This window comes from Castor canadensis, chromosome 8 (genome assembly GCF_047511655.1).
Source record: "Castor canadensis chromosome 8, mCasCan1.hap1v2, whole genome shotgun sequence".
Lineage (NCBI taxonomy): Eukaryota > Metazoa > Chordata > Mammalia > Rodentia > Castoridae > Castor > Castor canadensis.
In genome coordinates, this window is record NC_133393.1 from 22,025,013 (window position 1) to 22,039,984 (window position 14,972).

The window sequence follows — 14,972 nt, forward strand, 5'->3', positions numbered from 1 at the left end:
CTGGCTCCAGTTCCCCAAATCCTTTCCTGTGTTCTGTTGCTGGTTCCTTACATCAAGGTAAGGGTCTGCAGCCAGCAGACAATTCTGTCCCAAGGAAAACTGGTTGAAAAGATGACTCCCCAAGGAGACCACAGAAGACAAGACTTGGAAGTCAGATAGACAAAGATGAAGCTGATAATTGCACAAATTCTCATTTTGCTCTTTAGACACCTTTCCCTCCAGTCAGTGAGAACTTAGTGAAAAGCAACATCACTCTTCTCTACCAGATAGAACTACTGTGCCTAAATAGTCTTGGGGGAAGGCTATATAGAAGAGGGAGAAAGTACAATGGAAGAGTTAGTGAAACTCATGGGTTCTTGAAGAGGGTGGATAGATGTCTGAAAAGAGGGTCTCTTGGATTTGAGGAAAATAGAATCTAAGGTTATGGAGAAATAGGGTCTTTTTTATGCAGACACAAAGCTAGGGAGAGAGAAGGGCCTAATTAGTATAACTAGGGAACCACCAGATGGGCCTAATGGGAAGGAGATGGTTTCTACAACTGGGGAAAAGAAAAGTAGACCTAAACTTAGACCTGCTGTATCACATAAGTGGTAAGTCAGTAAAGCAACAGGTAAGAAACATTACTACATGCCATCAGATAGATAAAAACAAAACAAAGTAAATCAAATGTCACAGCTCTTGTACTGAATGTGTATATCAGCATCCAGATACCAATGAAAATTTTTTGAGAGCGCAAGAGCTAAAAGGTAAGTGAGGGAGGGTGTGTTAGTTTTCCAGGGCTACCATAACAAAATATCATGAGTTGGATGGCTTAAACAATTATAGGGGCCAGAAGTCCAGGACGGAGGTACAGCAAAACAGACTTCATTGTTAGGCTGGTCCCCTTGGCTTCCAGATGGTCACCTTTTCACTGTGCCCACATGTGGCCTCTTCTCTGTCCACTTCCACTCATGCTATAGATTTTTCTTCTCATAAGAACACCAGTCTCATTGGACTGGGGACTCACATTTATGACCTCATTTAACCTTAATTACTTATTTATAGACCTTATGCCCAAATACAGTCACATTGGGGATTGAGGTTGCAACATATCTTATGAATTTGTGTGGGGGTAGAAGTGGGGGGACATAATTCAGTCCATAACAGAAAGGTAGTTCCTGGAATAAATAAATTTGCCAGCAGTAGTGACAGGGCTTTAAGACAGAGGCATGACCCTAAGTCAAGTTTTCTTAGCCTTGACACTATTGATATTTTGGGTTGAATAACTCTTTTGAACTCAGGGCTTTGTGCTTACTAGCTAGGTGCTCTACTGCTTTAGCCACACCTCTAACCTTTTTTGCTCTGGCTGTTTTTGAGATAGGGTTTGGCTTTTTACGCAGGCTGGCCTCCACTGAGATTCTCATATTTTATGCTTCCTGTCATTGCTGGGATGGCAGAAGCATGCCACTACATCCAGCTTTTTTCCATTGAGATGGAGTCTCACAAATTTATCCCTTTGCTGGCCTGGAGCCTTGATCCTCCTGATCTCAATCTCCTAAGTAGCTAGGATTACAGGTGTGAGCCATCTGTGCCTGGTTTTGAATCATTCTTTGTGATGGTGCTTAGGAGGAGAAGGGGCTGCCCTGTGCATTGCAGGATGTTTAGCAGCAAACTGGCCTCTGTCCACTAGAGCCCAGTAGTACTCCCCCCTCCCACTGTGACAACCAGAAATGCTTACAGACATTGTCAACTATCCCTTCTGGGGGAAAAAGAAAACCACTCTTAGTTGCTTTGCTTTCAGCACAAAGCTTCACTCTTTAAGTAAGAACAAAGCATAGAAGAGCAGATTTTCCTACAATAATTTCATAAGCTGAGCCCTGTGTGAGCTTTTGGAATTGCTCTGTTTGCTTCTCCTGCTCACTTTGCCTGGACTCATGGAATTTGCCCCATGCATGGACACCTGGCTCAGGTTTCTCAGACCTGTCCAGGTTGTTGGCAGCAACATTTCCCACTTAGTCACTAAGACTGACCCTCCCAGATCTTAAGTGAAGAAGCTGAGTCTCTAGAGACCTCACAGCCTGGTGGCCACCTGGGAGCTTGCCTGGCCTATGCTGTGCCACACACTGTGAGAGGGAAGATATGTAGTTCCATACAGTTAGAGAAATTGCACTAGCCGGGTGCCAGTGGCTTACTCCTATAATCCTAACTACTCGGGAGGCTGAGATCAGGAGGATTGTGGTTCCAGGCCAGCCCAGGCAAATAGTTCAAGAGACCCCATCTCTAAAATACCCAACACAAAAAAGGGCTGGTGGAGTGGCTCAAGCAGTAGAGTGCCAGCTTAGTAAGCCTGAGTTCAAACTCCAGTACCACTAAAAAAAAAATTGCTCTGCCTCTTAAATCCCACACACAAGGCCTCCCCTTTGATTCTGAGGGTCACCTCTGGATCACACTTCTTTTGCAGAGGACTAGCAATGGATTGTCACAGAATTTAATCAGTAATTGAAGCCCTCTTGGACAGGTCTGTCCCTTTTCCTTGATCTAGCTTTGATTATTTACAAATGTGTGGCTTTCTAGCCCCTCAGGGAGGTTATCTTTCAGAATGAAAGCTATAGGAATAAAAAAGTTTAAAAACTTAGAACAATAGAGATAATGTGTACCAGGAAAGGGGAGAGCCCTTTCCTCAGAAAACTTTCCAGTGAGCAGAAGACTCAGAGGCTGAGAAAGAGAGGAAGTAGTTTCAGGGAGCAGATGCTGTTGTCTGTTTGCATGTGACAGGAAAGCGAAAGCAGAACTGAGGCAACTTTATGGAAGGAGATTTCTGAGTAACCACTCACTTTTCCACGAAGAACTTTCTGTATTCCCTAATGGGCCAATGGGCAATGTGAATTGGGGAACGTCATTTGTGTCTGGCAGACTGAATTCCCACAGAGGGCCTGGCAGGAGGCAGGACACTGTGCTGGGGAGACTTTTTTGTGGAAGGAGATTGATTTTATTCTGGTTGCTTGTTTTCATCAAGCAAGCACCATATACAGGTAAAAAGCATTCTTAAATGAGCAGATTTTTGGTTAGAGAGGTCAAGCATGTAAAATATTTGTGAATGCACAATAAAGTTACACAGTTAAGAATATATAAATACTTTGTAATAGATGAGCTATTACACAAAGACACTGAAATATCTTTTAGTTTCTAATTATGATCAGATCAGGAGAGCCAAAACAGAAAAGTGAATGCATGTAAATTGAAAATGAAAACAAGGAAATATTAAAGAAAAAAGAGATACATAGAAGAATAAAATTATGGCATTAAAGAGGGGCGGGGCAAATGGTTAGCTTTTGCTCCCTATGAATAGCCGGAAGATCAAGTCAATGCACTCCAAGATTATGGACTTTTTGCTGGTGTCTTAGTTCATTTTCCATTGCTAAAGCAGAGTATCTGAGATTTAGTAATTTGTAAAGAATTTATAACTTATTTCGGCTCATGATTCTGGAGTCTGGGAAGTTCCAAAGCACAGTGCTAGTGGCTTCAGTGGCGCAATCGGTTAGCGTGCTTTACTTAGACAAAAACACAATGCTGGCAAGGGCTTGGTGTTGCTTCAACTCATGGCAGAAAATAGAAGGGCAATAAAGAAGAGGCAAAGCACAAGGAGGAGCCTTGCCTTATGACAACCTGCTCTCATGGTAACTAATCTGGTCCATGAGAGTGAGAAATCACTCCATTAAGAAAGGCATTAATCCCTCTCAATGGTCTAGTGACCTCTTAAAAGTCCATTGCTTGGTGATGCTCATTGGAAGTGAAAGTTCAACAAGAGTTTGGGACAAACCATAGCAGTAGGGTTGGAGAAAAGAAGGGATGTGAGTGCTATTTAGCACCTGCCAAGGATTATGTTAACTAACTATGTTAGATGAAACTGGATGACTGACCACTGAGGCAATCAGAGGGAAGTTTTGACCAAGGAGAAATTGTTAAACTGAGGATTGATCCCTGGAGAAAATGTGCATTTATGGGTTTTTGTGGAAGTCCTGGAATCAATTATCTGAATGGGATGAAGAAAACCAGAAGAATGTGAAATCTTAAAATCTGAATAAGGACAGAAGATAGAGTGGTCGACTCTGATGAAAGAGCAGGGAAATCCATCATGATGAAGATTTGTTGGCCTCAGTAATCCATAACTGTTCCATTGGGTAATGAATTAGGAAGTCAAGCTGTGATGGGGATGAGATGCTGAGGATGTGAGAAAGAGGAAATGTGGCATTTTCTTAAAGGAACATCAGCAGATTAAGGAAGAAATAGAGAGTAGAAGCTAGGAGATAAGAAAGTATTTAGGACAGGAAGATTTGAGCCTAAATTTTAAAGGGAGGAGAAGGATCCACAGAGAGAGACTAATTAGAGACGTTGGAGATAGAAGGAAGAATGTTTGAGATAAGGTCCCAGTGGAGGCAGGAGGGGGGTATCAAGGGTGCAGGTGTAGGGTTAGGGGTAGACTTACTTGGCCTAGAGCAGGAAAAGCTTCCACCTCTGAGTCTTGAGGGAAAGGCAGAAGTCAGGATCTCAGAATGGTCAGGATGCTCCTCACAGAGGACGTGCCCAAGCAATTTCCTTGTTGAAGTAGGAGGCAAGGATTTCTGAGGATGTGTGGGGTGTGAGGAAAATGATAAGGTTTGGGACAGTGACAAGGAGACTGGAGTAATTAATTAACCCACCCCTTAATCAATTAAATGGTCTGTTAACCTTTTTCTCAATCAATTCAGTATCCATCTTGCTTTTGCCTAGCTCCAAATCAAAAACTGTGCCTGCTTCCCATTACTTTTGGTTATGACTTCCTAAGTTATAAATTAGGAATACATCAGAGGCGCCTCACAATTTCACACTAGGCAGTTTTTCAAGCCTAGTCTCCGCTCTTCATTTCCCTTGGCTATGGAATAGCTCCTACCCCACCATGTGCTCACCTCTCTTGCCTATGCCCAGCCTGTCTTCTCTCTTTGCAGTGTGTTCTTCCTGTTTTCTGCATCTGTAAATTCTTATTTATCTTCCAAGCCACAGTTTAAAGGTCATCTTCTCCCACTAACTTCTCCTGTCTAGAGCAAAATTAATCATCAAGTTTTCTATGTTATGTAACAATCTTATACTTCTTAGAGAAAACATGGAGAATTGCTGTTTCAAATACACAGTATTGGAAGATACTTTCATATTCAAGAGATGCAATTATTATTGTCAAGGAGAAAACTGGACTTTGAAATACCCAAAGCTAATAGTAGAGTTAATGCTTCTATGGAGCATATGAAGAATGTATTTTATTATAAAATTTTAAATTTACTAAAGGCCTTAATGTTTCCCTTTCACACTTCTTTGGATGTTACCTCATATCTGTTCACCCAGAGATGTTCACGTCTTGAGAAAAATTGGAGTTTTTATCATTAAACTGTAAAGAAAAATAATATTCTGAAACAGAATATTGGCAGTTTTAGCAAAATCATGGTTTTGAAAGTCAGACATTGGCAAGAGAAGAAAGGGTTTCTGAAATTCTGAAAGGTTTGGTTCCTACAGCTACTCCCTGAGGATTCTTTTGAGATGGCAGTGGATATTCATTGACTATTGTGTGTTTCTAAAAAAAAGAAAAGAAAAGAAAAACCAGACATCTTCTTTTCCCCGTACCCTCCTTCCCCACAGCACTAGAATCCCCAGGATCCTGTGAGGTTGGTGGGACCTTCCCACCCATTTCTAGAACTTCAGCAGACGCTTTGGCCATAGTGAGGCGAAGAAGCTGATTATGGCTGTTTTCCTCTGCTATTCCATTTGCTCGCTCTGTTTTTGTGAGACACTTGGGAGATTAAAAACTATTATCCATCATTTTGCATTCTTAACACCTGAAGGAGAAGGAAAACCAAGTTAACGAAAATGTTTCCAAATCTTCAAAAACTAAAACCATTCAATATAATATGACAAAAACTTTATGAAGAGTCAAGTTTTTGGTAAATTGGAAAATTGATGATTTGGTGAATTAATTTCTGATTAGTTGGCCCTTTGGTGGATTGGTTTTTGTGAGTTGCTCCTCAGTAAATTGATTCAGAGTGGCTATGGAGAAGGGAGAACTGACCTGGAGCCGAGGGCCACAGTCCCTACCATGCACCCTTGCAGATGCCGCAAGAGCTAAGGTGTGAGGCAAGAGTAGAGCCATGTGGGGCCCAGGGACAGGGAAAGTAGATGAGCTCTGCTGCCTTTGCAGGTAAGAATCCGGCCACAAATTGTGCCAGCCACAGAAAACTGGGCAATTGAAGGAAAGAGGGCTGAGGCCAAGGACCAATGTGGAGCTGGAAACAGGAAAGGAAAAAGTGCCAGCCAGACACGTGTCCCACAGCTATGGTATTCTCTAAATTTACCCTCTGCCTCAGGATGTCATTCCTAAAAGAGGGAAGGAAAAGGGGGGAAGAAACCTTGAAAGACTCTGCCTTTCCCCAAAGAGAGACCATTCTATCCCCCCCGCAATTGCCTCTTTAAAAAAAAAAGAGCTGTATCTATACGTTCAAATGCCCAGTGTCCCAGTTTTCTTACCACTGTTTGGGATTATGGTTCCATGGTGTACATATTTTTCAAGTTACTTTTTCACGTTTGAATTTTAATATGTCAATTTAAAACTATCTGCAGATACCAAGGAAGAGTGATTTCTAGCTTATAATTTTCAGTTTCTTCCCAGGAGATAGAAGTCAGAATACTGAAGAAGAAAGTTCTAGAAGTGAGCAGCTTCCAGCATACAACAATGTCCGGAGCCTGAAAAGTGATGACCATGGTCGGTAAGAAACATGCTATGGTGAGAGCAGCCTCAAAGTGACCACAACAGGCTGACTCTCAGACTGTGAGAGTCCATGGGCTATACCTCCTGCAAGGGGTGTTCTGAGTGGGGGCAGCCTAATGGTGGGCGGGGTGGGTTGGAGGTGCAGATACATGTGAAGATGTTTTGGCAGTTTAGTATGGAAACCATTGACCACCTTCCTCTGGTTTCTACCTGTTCTGTGTTGGCAAGGGAGAGTGCCCAAATGAGCAAACAGTATCACAGGCAAACAGTACTCCAGGGGTGAATGGAGTGGTATTCATTCTCAGGCACATACCAGTGGCTTGTAGCTGGTTCTTCAGTTGGTGCCTGCTGGGTCTGGAGGAGGAGGAGTAGGTAAAGCTGTGCCTCCAAGCAAGCAAAGCAAACAGAGTTCACCCATGGATGGAAATAGTGATGAATATTGTCAATGCAGAGAGAGGGAGCAAAATAACTGTGAAAAAAAGCCACTTGAAAAGCAAGCAGAAAGCCACTGCAAAAAGTGAATCAGCTCAAAGAAGAGAATGAATGGTTGGAAGCAAAAATTAAATTGCTGACAAAGGAATTAAGTGTACTGAAAGATTTTCTTTTTCCTGAGCACTCACACATCCTTGTAGACAAAATGCAATCTATTAGCATTGAAAATATGCAACAAATTCTGATAACTCAGGACAGTAGACCTCACCCTTTCCAGATTTTACAACTGTAGCTTGAACATTAAAGGTGGGACCACCTCCATCACTCATCAATGGCTGAATGGTGTCTCGTTCCACAATGCAAAGATCCATTGGAGGTTATTGTTTGGGATCAGCATTGAAGAGTTGACTAGCCAGGCAATTTAAAAATCTAGTCTTAGTACAACCACTCTGGAAAAAAATTTGGAGGCTACTTAAAAAGCTGGACATCGATCTACCATTTGATCCAGCAATACCACTCTTGGGGATATACCCAAAAGACTGTTACTCTAGAGGCACCTGCACACCCATGTTTATTGCGGCACTATTCACAATAGCCAAGTTATGGAAACAGCCAAGATGCCCCAGCACTGACGAATGGATTAAGAAAATGTGGTATCTATACACAATGGAATTTTATGCAGCCATGAAGAAGAATGAAATGTTATCATTCGCTGGTAAATGGATGGAATTGGAGAACATCATTCTGAGTGACGTTAGCCTGGCCCAAAAGACCAAAAATCGTATGTTCTCCCTCATATGTGGACATTAGATCAAGGGCAAACACAACAAGGGGATTGGACTATGAGCACATGATAAAAGCGAGAGCACACAAGGGAGGGGTGAGGATAGGTAAGACACCTAAAAAACTAGCTAGCATTTGTTGCCCTTAATGCAGAGAAACTAAAGCAGATACCTTAAAGCAACTGAGGCCAATAGGAAAAGGGGACCAGGAACTAGAGAAAAGGTGAGATCAAAAAGAATTAACCTAGAAGGTAACACCCACGCACAGGAAATCAATGTGAGTCAATGCCCTGTATAGCTATCCTTATCTCAACCAGCAAAACCCCTTGTTCCTTCCTATTATTGCTTATACTCTCTCTACAACAAAATTAGAGATAAGGGCAAAATAGTTTCTGCTGGGTATTGAGGGGGGGAGTGGGAGGGGGTGGAGTGGGTGGTAAGGGAGGGGGTGGGGGCAGGGGGGAGAAATGAACCAAGCCTTGTATGCACATATGAATAATAAAAGAAAAATGAAAAAAAAAAATAAATAAAATAAAAATCTAGTCTTAAATGAATTTTTGTAGGGATCAAAAAAAATTAAGGTACTTGGTAAAAAAAAAATACTGGACTTTGATGTTCTTAATAAATTCTGACTTCCCCAGGAATACTTCTTTTTTAGGTCCACAAAAGGAATGGGAAGATTCCTTCTGGCAGATCATGCAGAAGGTTCTTGATTTTAATGGCTATGATTAGTTGAGTTCCATCTAGGTTAATCTACTGTGACTAAATTATGCATTATAAATCCTAGAGCTATGGAAACCAATCACTCTACTTGAGCTCAATCTTATGTACAGAATAAGTCTTGTTTTAGCATAATTAGTACTTTCCCCCCCAATAAGAACAAGTTTTGAATAGTGATGTCAGGTTAAGAAAAGAAACCCTATCACATCTTAAAGATAGTCTTTGGCTAATTTACTTAAAATACAAATAATATATAGGAAGCAAAGAGATTTTTTTAAGAAGCATGGCATATTAGAATCATGCTTTTGGGATATCTTTGGGTTATTGAATTGGCATTTTTGTGTACAAATAACAACAGCCTCACTGTGTGCCAAAATTTTAGTTTCTGCAAAGCAAATAAACATTTTAAAATAACATTTTCACAGCTAATATCCTAACAGTTTGATGACATAATCTACTGATTAGGATTTGGAATATCAGTGCAGCTGGTAGTTTCTTCTGTGTTCAAAATAACTGCCATAGGCATGGTTTTGAAAGGCAAAAGTACTTGTGAACGAACATCTTGGTATTTGATCTTAACCAAGTAATTTTTAGAAAAATATATCAATTCTATGTCATCTCCCAAAAGAATGGTGTAAGAAAACTCGAAAGTGTAAGGTTAAACTTTAACTTATTTCACTTTAAATATACCTTTTTATATTGCTTTTTGTGACATGCACAATTCTAGCTCAAATTTTTTGGCTTCTGTAAATTATTTTGTGCCTAGGATGGTGACTAGCCATGAGTCAAGTCTGATTAAAGTTTGTTATGGGTTTTTTTTTTAATGAAGCCAGGAGTAGTGGTACACACTTGCTATCCCTGCACTTAGGAGGCTGATGCAGGAGGATCACAAGTTCAAGGCCAACCTGGGCTGCATAGTGAGACTCTGTCTCAAAAAAACACCACAACCACTATCATCAACAACAAAAGACCGTAACAAGTGATGACATCAACCACTTGGCATATACATGCCTCACTTACCAGAAATTCTCAGAAATTCTGGGGTGAGCACTGGACCTCTTGGCATCCTGCAGTGATGTGTGTTGGGCACTTGAAACCTCTTAATGAATTACTAAGGAAGGATAGACCCTGGAAAATTGGAGACATGCAAACATTTGTATTGTACATTAATGTAATGGGCTTTCTTCTTTTTTTCACACCATAATTAGTTTTTTGTACAGATGTTCATGACAGGGTGAAGGTTCCTTGATGGCAGCAACCATAATGATGGTCTCAGAGCCCAGCATGTACTTAGAGCAAGCATAGTAGAAGTAGATACATACATGCACTACAGAATAATTGGATCTAAGGTAGAGAACTGAAACATTGAAAGGTAAGATTGTCCTCTAGTGGAATCTGTAGGTAGTAACAGGAAAGAACCCCAGACACTCTGGCAAGCTGGCTGCTTAAATTGAAGACTCTCAGGAAAGAAGTGAATGAACAAGAGGTAGCCAGCCAATAAGTAACCAGAGCAGCACTGTCCAACAGGAATACTACGGGAGTCACACAGTACCACATTTTTAAAAAGTAAGAAACAGGCCAGGCACCATTGACTCATGCCTGTAATTCTAGCTACTGGGGAGACCGTGATAGGGAATATCGTGATTCTAGGCCAGCCTTAGCAAATAATTCATGAGACACCATCTCCAAAAGAATCAGAGAAAAATGGACTGAAGGCGTGGCTCAACTGGTAGAGCACCTGATTTGCAAGCTTAAAGCCCTGGGTTCAAACTCCAGTCCCACCAAAAAAAAAAAAAAAAAGCTAAGAAACAGGTGAAATTAATGTTATATGTATAACATACAATTACATAATATGCATTATATAATATGTATCCAATACTTCCAAAATATTATTAACCATTAATCAATATGCAAGTTCTTAATGATATTTTATAGATACCCCATTTAAATTCGAGTGTATTTTATGCTTATAGAGCATTTTGATTTGGACTACCTACTTTGCAAGTGGTCCAAAACCCACACCTGGCTGCACTGGAGAGTGCAGCCCTAGAGGGAAGGGGTTGTGTCCTGCAGAACCCAGTGCCCAAATCATATAATTATTCTATAAATATTTATTTAATGAATGATATCTCCTATTAAAGGATATCTCCATTAAAGATCCAGCTTTACCTCAAAATCAGCATTTTAGAAAAGTTAGAGTCACTGAATTTTCAGAAAGTAGAAACATTGATCACGTTTTTGTTGAACCCGTGTTTGCCCTAGTATTGGAAAGTCTCTCCCTAGAACTACCAATATTCACTCTACTTACTTGTTGTTCTATTTGTTTATTTAATAAACACTTATTAAATAACATGTTAGCACTTAAGGGGAGATTGTGTAATAAAGATCCAATAAACCATGACCTCTTCTCACAAGACTTTCTCTAGGAGGGAATGTAGGTCATACACAAATGCTCCAAGAAAACTTTGCTTTATGACAGATGAATTAGTATGTATTATTGGTTTCCAGCCCTACACAGCAATCTTGGAGAAACCATAGAGGGCAAATAGTGGGATCCCCCCTGGTGAGACTGAGAGGCATTTTGAATTGGTAGATGGATGGGTGGCTGTGGGTGTGACAAGCTTTATTAGAGGCGGTCTGCCCTTGCCTCTCCCAGCCCTGGCCTTGACAAGCATTGCCTGCTTCATGCTGCAAAAATCAATGGCAAGATGCTGATTGCTTGTACTGCTGTTGAGGGTTGGGGAGGAAATTAAGGCTGAAATTCCTGCTGGAGGAGAGAGGAAATAGGGACAGCCAGTCACATCTGTTGTAGTCGTTTGCTCTTATACTGCTCCAGCTGCCAGCTCCAGGGGTGGGAGACTAAGATCAAGGCTGGTCATTCCCAATGCTCCTTATCCTAAGTATTGAGCCCATGTTTCTTGGTGAGATGCCACCAAAGGGGCAGTAACTGATTTTTTGCCAGCCTAGGACTCTAGCCAGTCCGCCACTTCCACATAATATTGACAGGGATGAAAAGAAAGCCAACAAACTGGACCATGTGGGTCCTCAAAGGAAGGACTAGAAAATACAAACTATCCTTTAAAATGACATAAAAAATAAGGGAAGCTATTATGTTATGAAGAAACACAGGAAATACTGGAAAAACTATATAGAAATTCTAGGTGTGAAAAATACAAAGGTCAAAATAAAAACCACACCAATGGGCAAGAGATAATCAAAATAAGTTAGTAAGCTGAGGACTACACTGAAGAATTGTCCCAGAATAAAAGATGTAAGAATAAAGAAGTTGAAAATAGAGAAGAAAGGTCAAGAGAGACGATTTGAGACATATCCAAATATGGATGAATTTCAAAAAAAAGAGAGAACTATTTAAAGAAATAAGAGATCAATCACCAGAACTGAAAGATAGAGATGACTTATAATATTCTATAGAGAGAAGAAAAAAAACCACTCTCTACACAATATAGCAAAAATTGAAAATGTCAAAAGACAATGAGATGATTCTAAAAGATTCCAGCATGAAAGACTGACATCTGATTTCCTAACTGCAACACTGGACATGACAAAAAAATTGGGCTGATATTATTTAAGATATTAAAGAACTATCCAGTGAGAGCCTGTCTCCAAAAAATTATAGAGATACTTTCAAAGTTAGGATTTCATATACAACTGAACTTTATTCAAAGTAATGGTATAATCTGATTTGATCATTACACATTGTATATGCACACTGAATTATCACACTGAGCCCCATAATTATGGACAATTATTATGTGTCAGTTAAAAAATCATGGAGAGTAGTATAATGAAATATTCTTGCACATACAAGGCTTCAGAAGGTTTGCTATATAAATACCCCCATTTAAAACATTTCTGGAAGAAGTATTATGATCAGAGAGAAAAATCTCAGGAGTCGTGGCTCACACCTGTAATCCTGGCTACTGTGGAGGCTGAAGTTCAGAAGATTGTGGCTCTAGGCCAGCCAGGGAAAATAGTTTGTGAGACCACATCTCCAAAATAACCAAAGCAAAATGGACTAGAGGCATGGCTTAAGTGGTAGAGTGCCTGCTTTGTAAGCATGAGGCCCTGAGTTCAAACCCTAGTCCCCCCACCCCAAAAATCAGGAGTAAAGTTAACCAAACACTTTGGTGAAGGAGAAAGCATATGACATACTAAAGTTCTTATCTGGTTAGAGGGAAGATAGTTAAGGTACAGATAACACTTTAAAAAAGATAAAGTCTTCAAAGGGAAGAAAACAGAAATGTCAAAATAAAGCATTAGAAACAAATCGAAATATATCAGCAATCACAATAAATGTAAGGGGAGTGGGGTAAAGACAATGCTATGTGCTCCCCAAGCCATCATACTTTCCTAAACACACGACTAAACTACATTTTCCTTGTGTATTTGGTGGAGGGCACTGTTTATTTCTTGCAGATGGAACCATGAACAGAGACAGCATGTCATTTCTGGTCCAAAGCCATAGGCACAAATGTGCCTTTCCCCAAGCTTTCTTTCCTAGCTGCAGAACTGGAAGCAAAGTTCTTTTTAGTCCTGGAGATTCAAGGTGGGGCTAACCTGGTGCATGAGGAATGCTACTGAGTATAAAATCTACCTTGAACTACACATGGGTGAAAAATAAACCCATGTTTTTTTAAACCACTGAGGGTTCAAGAATTTTTGCAGAATCAAATTTGCTTACATTGAGAACAAATGGATTGAATTACCAATTGGAAGATAAGAGATTATCAAATAGAATCAAAAGCAAAATCTGTCCTTATGAGATTTACAGGGGCTACATTTAAAGCATAAGTGCACAGAAAGAATACCGGGGGACAGAAACAAAAAGAACTAAGATTAGGCTTCTCATAAAGTGTGCCACCCAAACCCATTATTGGCTGAAATGTGCTTAATTTGAAGTCAACAGTCATGTTCTTCTCACTCCAGTGCAAGAACCCCTTAAGCCTAGAGGAAGGGTCATTAGAGTGGTTTTTAACCAGAAGGTCGACTACAGGCTGCCCAAGAAACACCCAGGGAGCATGCTAAAAACACAGGTCCCTGGCCCTACCTTTGGAGAGGGTAATGTCACTTATTAGGACAGGATGGAATTCAAGAATTTGCATTTTTGAAAAGCAGATAAATTGAATTAAGGAATAGATTCTTTGAAAAGAAAACATTTAATTGACACATAATACTTGTACACATTTATGGGGTACAGTGTGATACTTTGATATGTCGTATATAATATATAATGATCAAATCAAGGTAATTAGTATATCCATCTCCTCAAACATTTGTCATTTCTTTGTGTTGGAAACATTCAGAATCCTCACTAGTAGCTATTTTGAAATATACAATTAATTGTTATCAGCCATGCTGTTATAGAATATTAGAAGTTTTTATTCATCCATCCATTGATGAACACTTAAGTTAATTAGAAATCTATAATTTTAAGAAACTCCCCAGGTGATTCTTATGTGTAACCAGGTTTGGAACCACAGAGCCAGGTGATTTCTCAGACCCCTTTCAAGTTGAAAATTATTTATTTCAGGATTTTTGGAAAATAGCCTCCAGATATGCGGTTAGACTTCTCTTTACCTGGATAGACAGACAACTCTATATTTTTTTAATATTGCATGAAGTCCTTCAATGCTACCCATTGGCAGAGCCCAGGCAAAAGGCCAGGGGGATGCAGACCATATGGGTCAGCCTCCAGGCAGCATGAAGGACCAGGAGGGACAAACAGAGATCACCAGCACCCTCTGCCTGCTCACGACAGTCCATGGGAGCTCCTTACAGCTCTTCTTTAGATGAAGCACCTCCAGTAATTATACATTCTTCATTACAGAATGAAATAATATTTTGGAAAACAATTTAAAGTTTTAAAGGATTTTTATTCTACTGTGTATCCATTATTTCCCTTTAAAAGTTTCTAATTTCATTTATTAACTCCAAATTTGCCTACAGAAACGTACAGGAAATGTAGGATTCCCTATATCATGGATCAGATATAGAGAGGCTTTGTCCCAGCTCAGTTATTTGGTGCTCTTTTTTCTCCCTCCATAGGCCCCTTCTTGGAGGAGGTAGTAACAGTGATCACAGCCTCCCATGCCCCAAAGCAAAAACTTCTTCTCAACTCCCCTGTAGATAAAACCTCCAGTGCATGAGGCCCACTGATTTCCTCCACCTTCTCACCCAGGCACTTTACTTCTTTACCTAGCAACAGATTCATTAATGCAGAGAACTGCTCTGATTGGCTGCATAGAATG

At 40.2% G+C, this 14,972-nt stretch overlaps 1 long non-coding RNA gene and 1 pseudogene across 1 annotated transcript in view; one reads left to right on the top strand and one right to left on the bottom strand.

Annotated features, from left to right (window-relative positions):
• LOC141425650 (uncharacterized) overlaps window positions 1-5,305 on the bottom strand; it is a 32,307-nt gene extending 27,002 nt beyond the window's left edge. Inside the window, exons 1-2 of the long non-coding RNA XR_012450680.1 lie at window positions 4,926-5,305; window positions 4,466-4,601 (exon numbers count right to left, since the gene is read on the bottom strand). This is a non-coding gene — a long non-coding RNA (uncharacterized lncRNA). The remainder of the gene's footprint in view (window positions 1-4,465; window positions 4,602-4,925) is intronic.
• A 1,534-nt stretch (window positions 5,306-6,839) lies between these two features.
• Window positions 6,840-7,462, top strand: LOC109686713 (CCAAT/enhancer-binding protein gamma-like; annotated as a pseudogene).
• The last annotated feature ends 7,510 nt before the right edge of the window (window positions 7,463-14,972 follow it).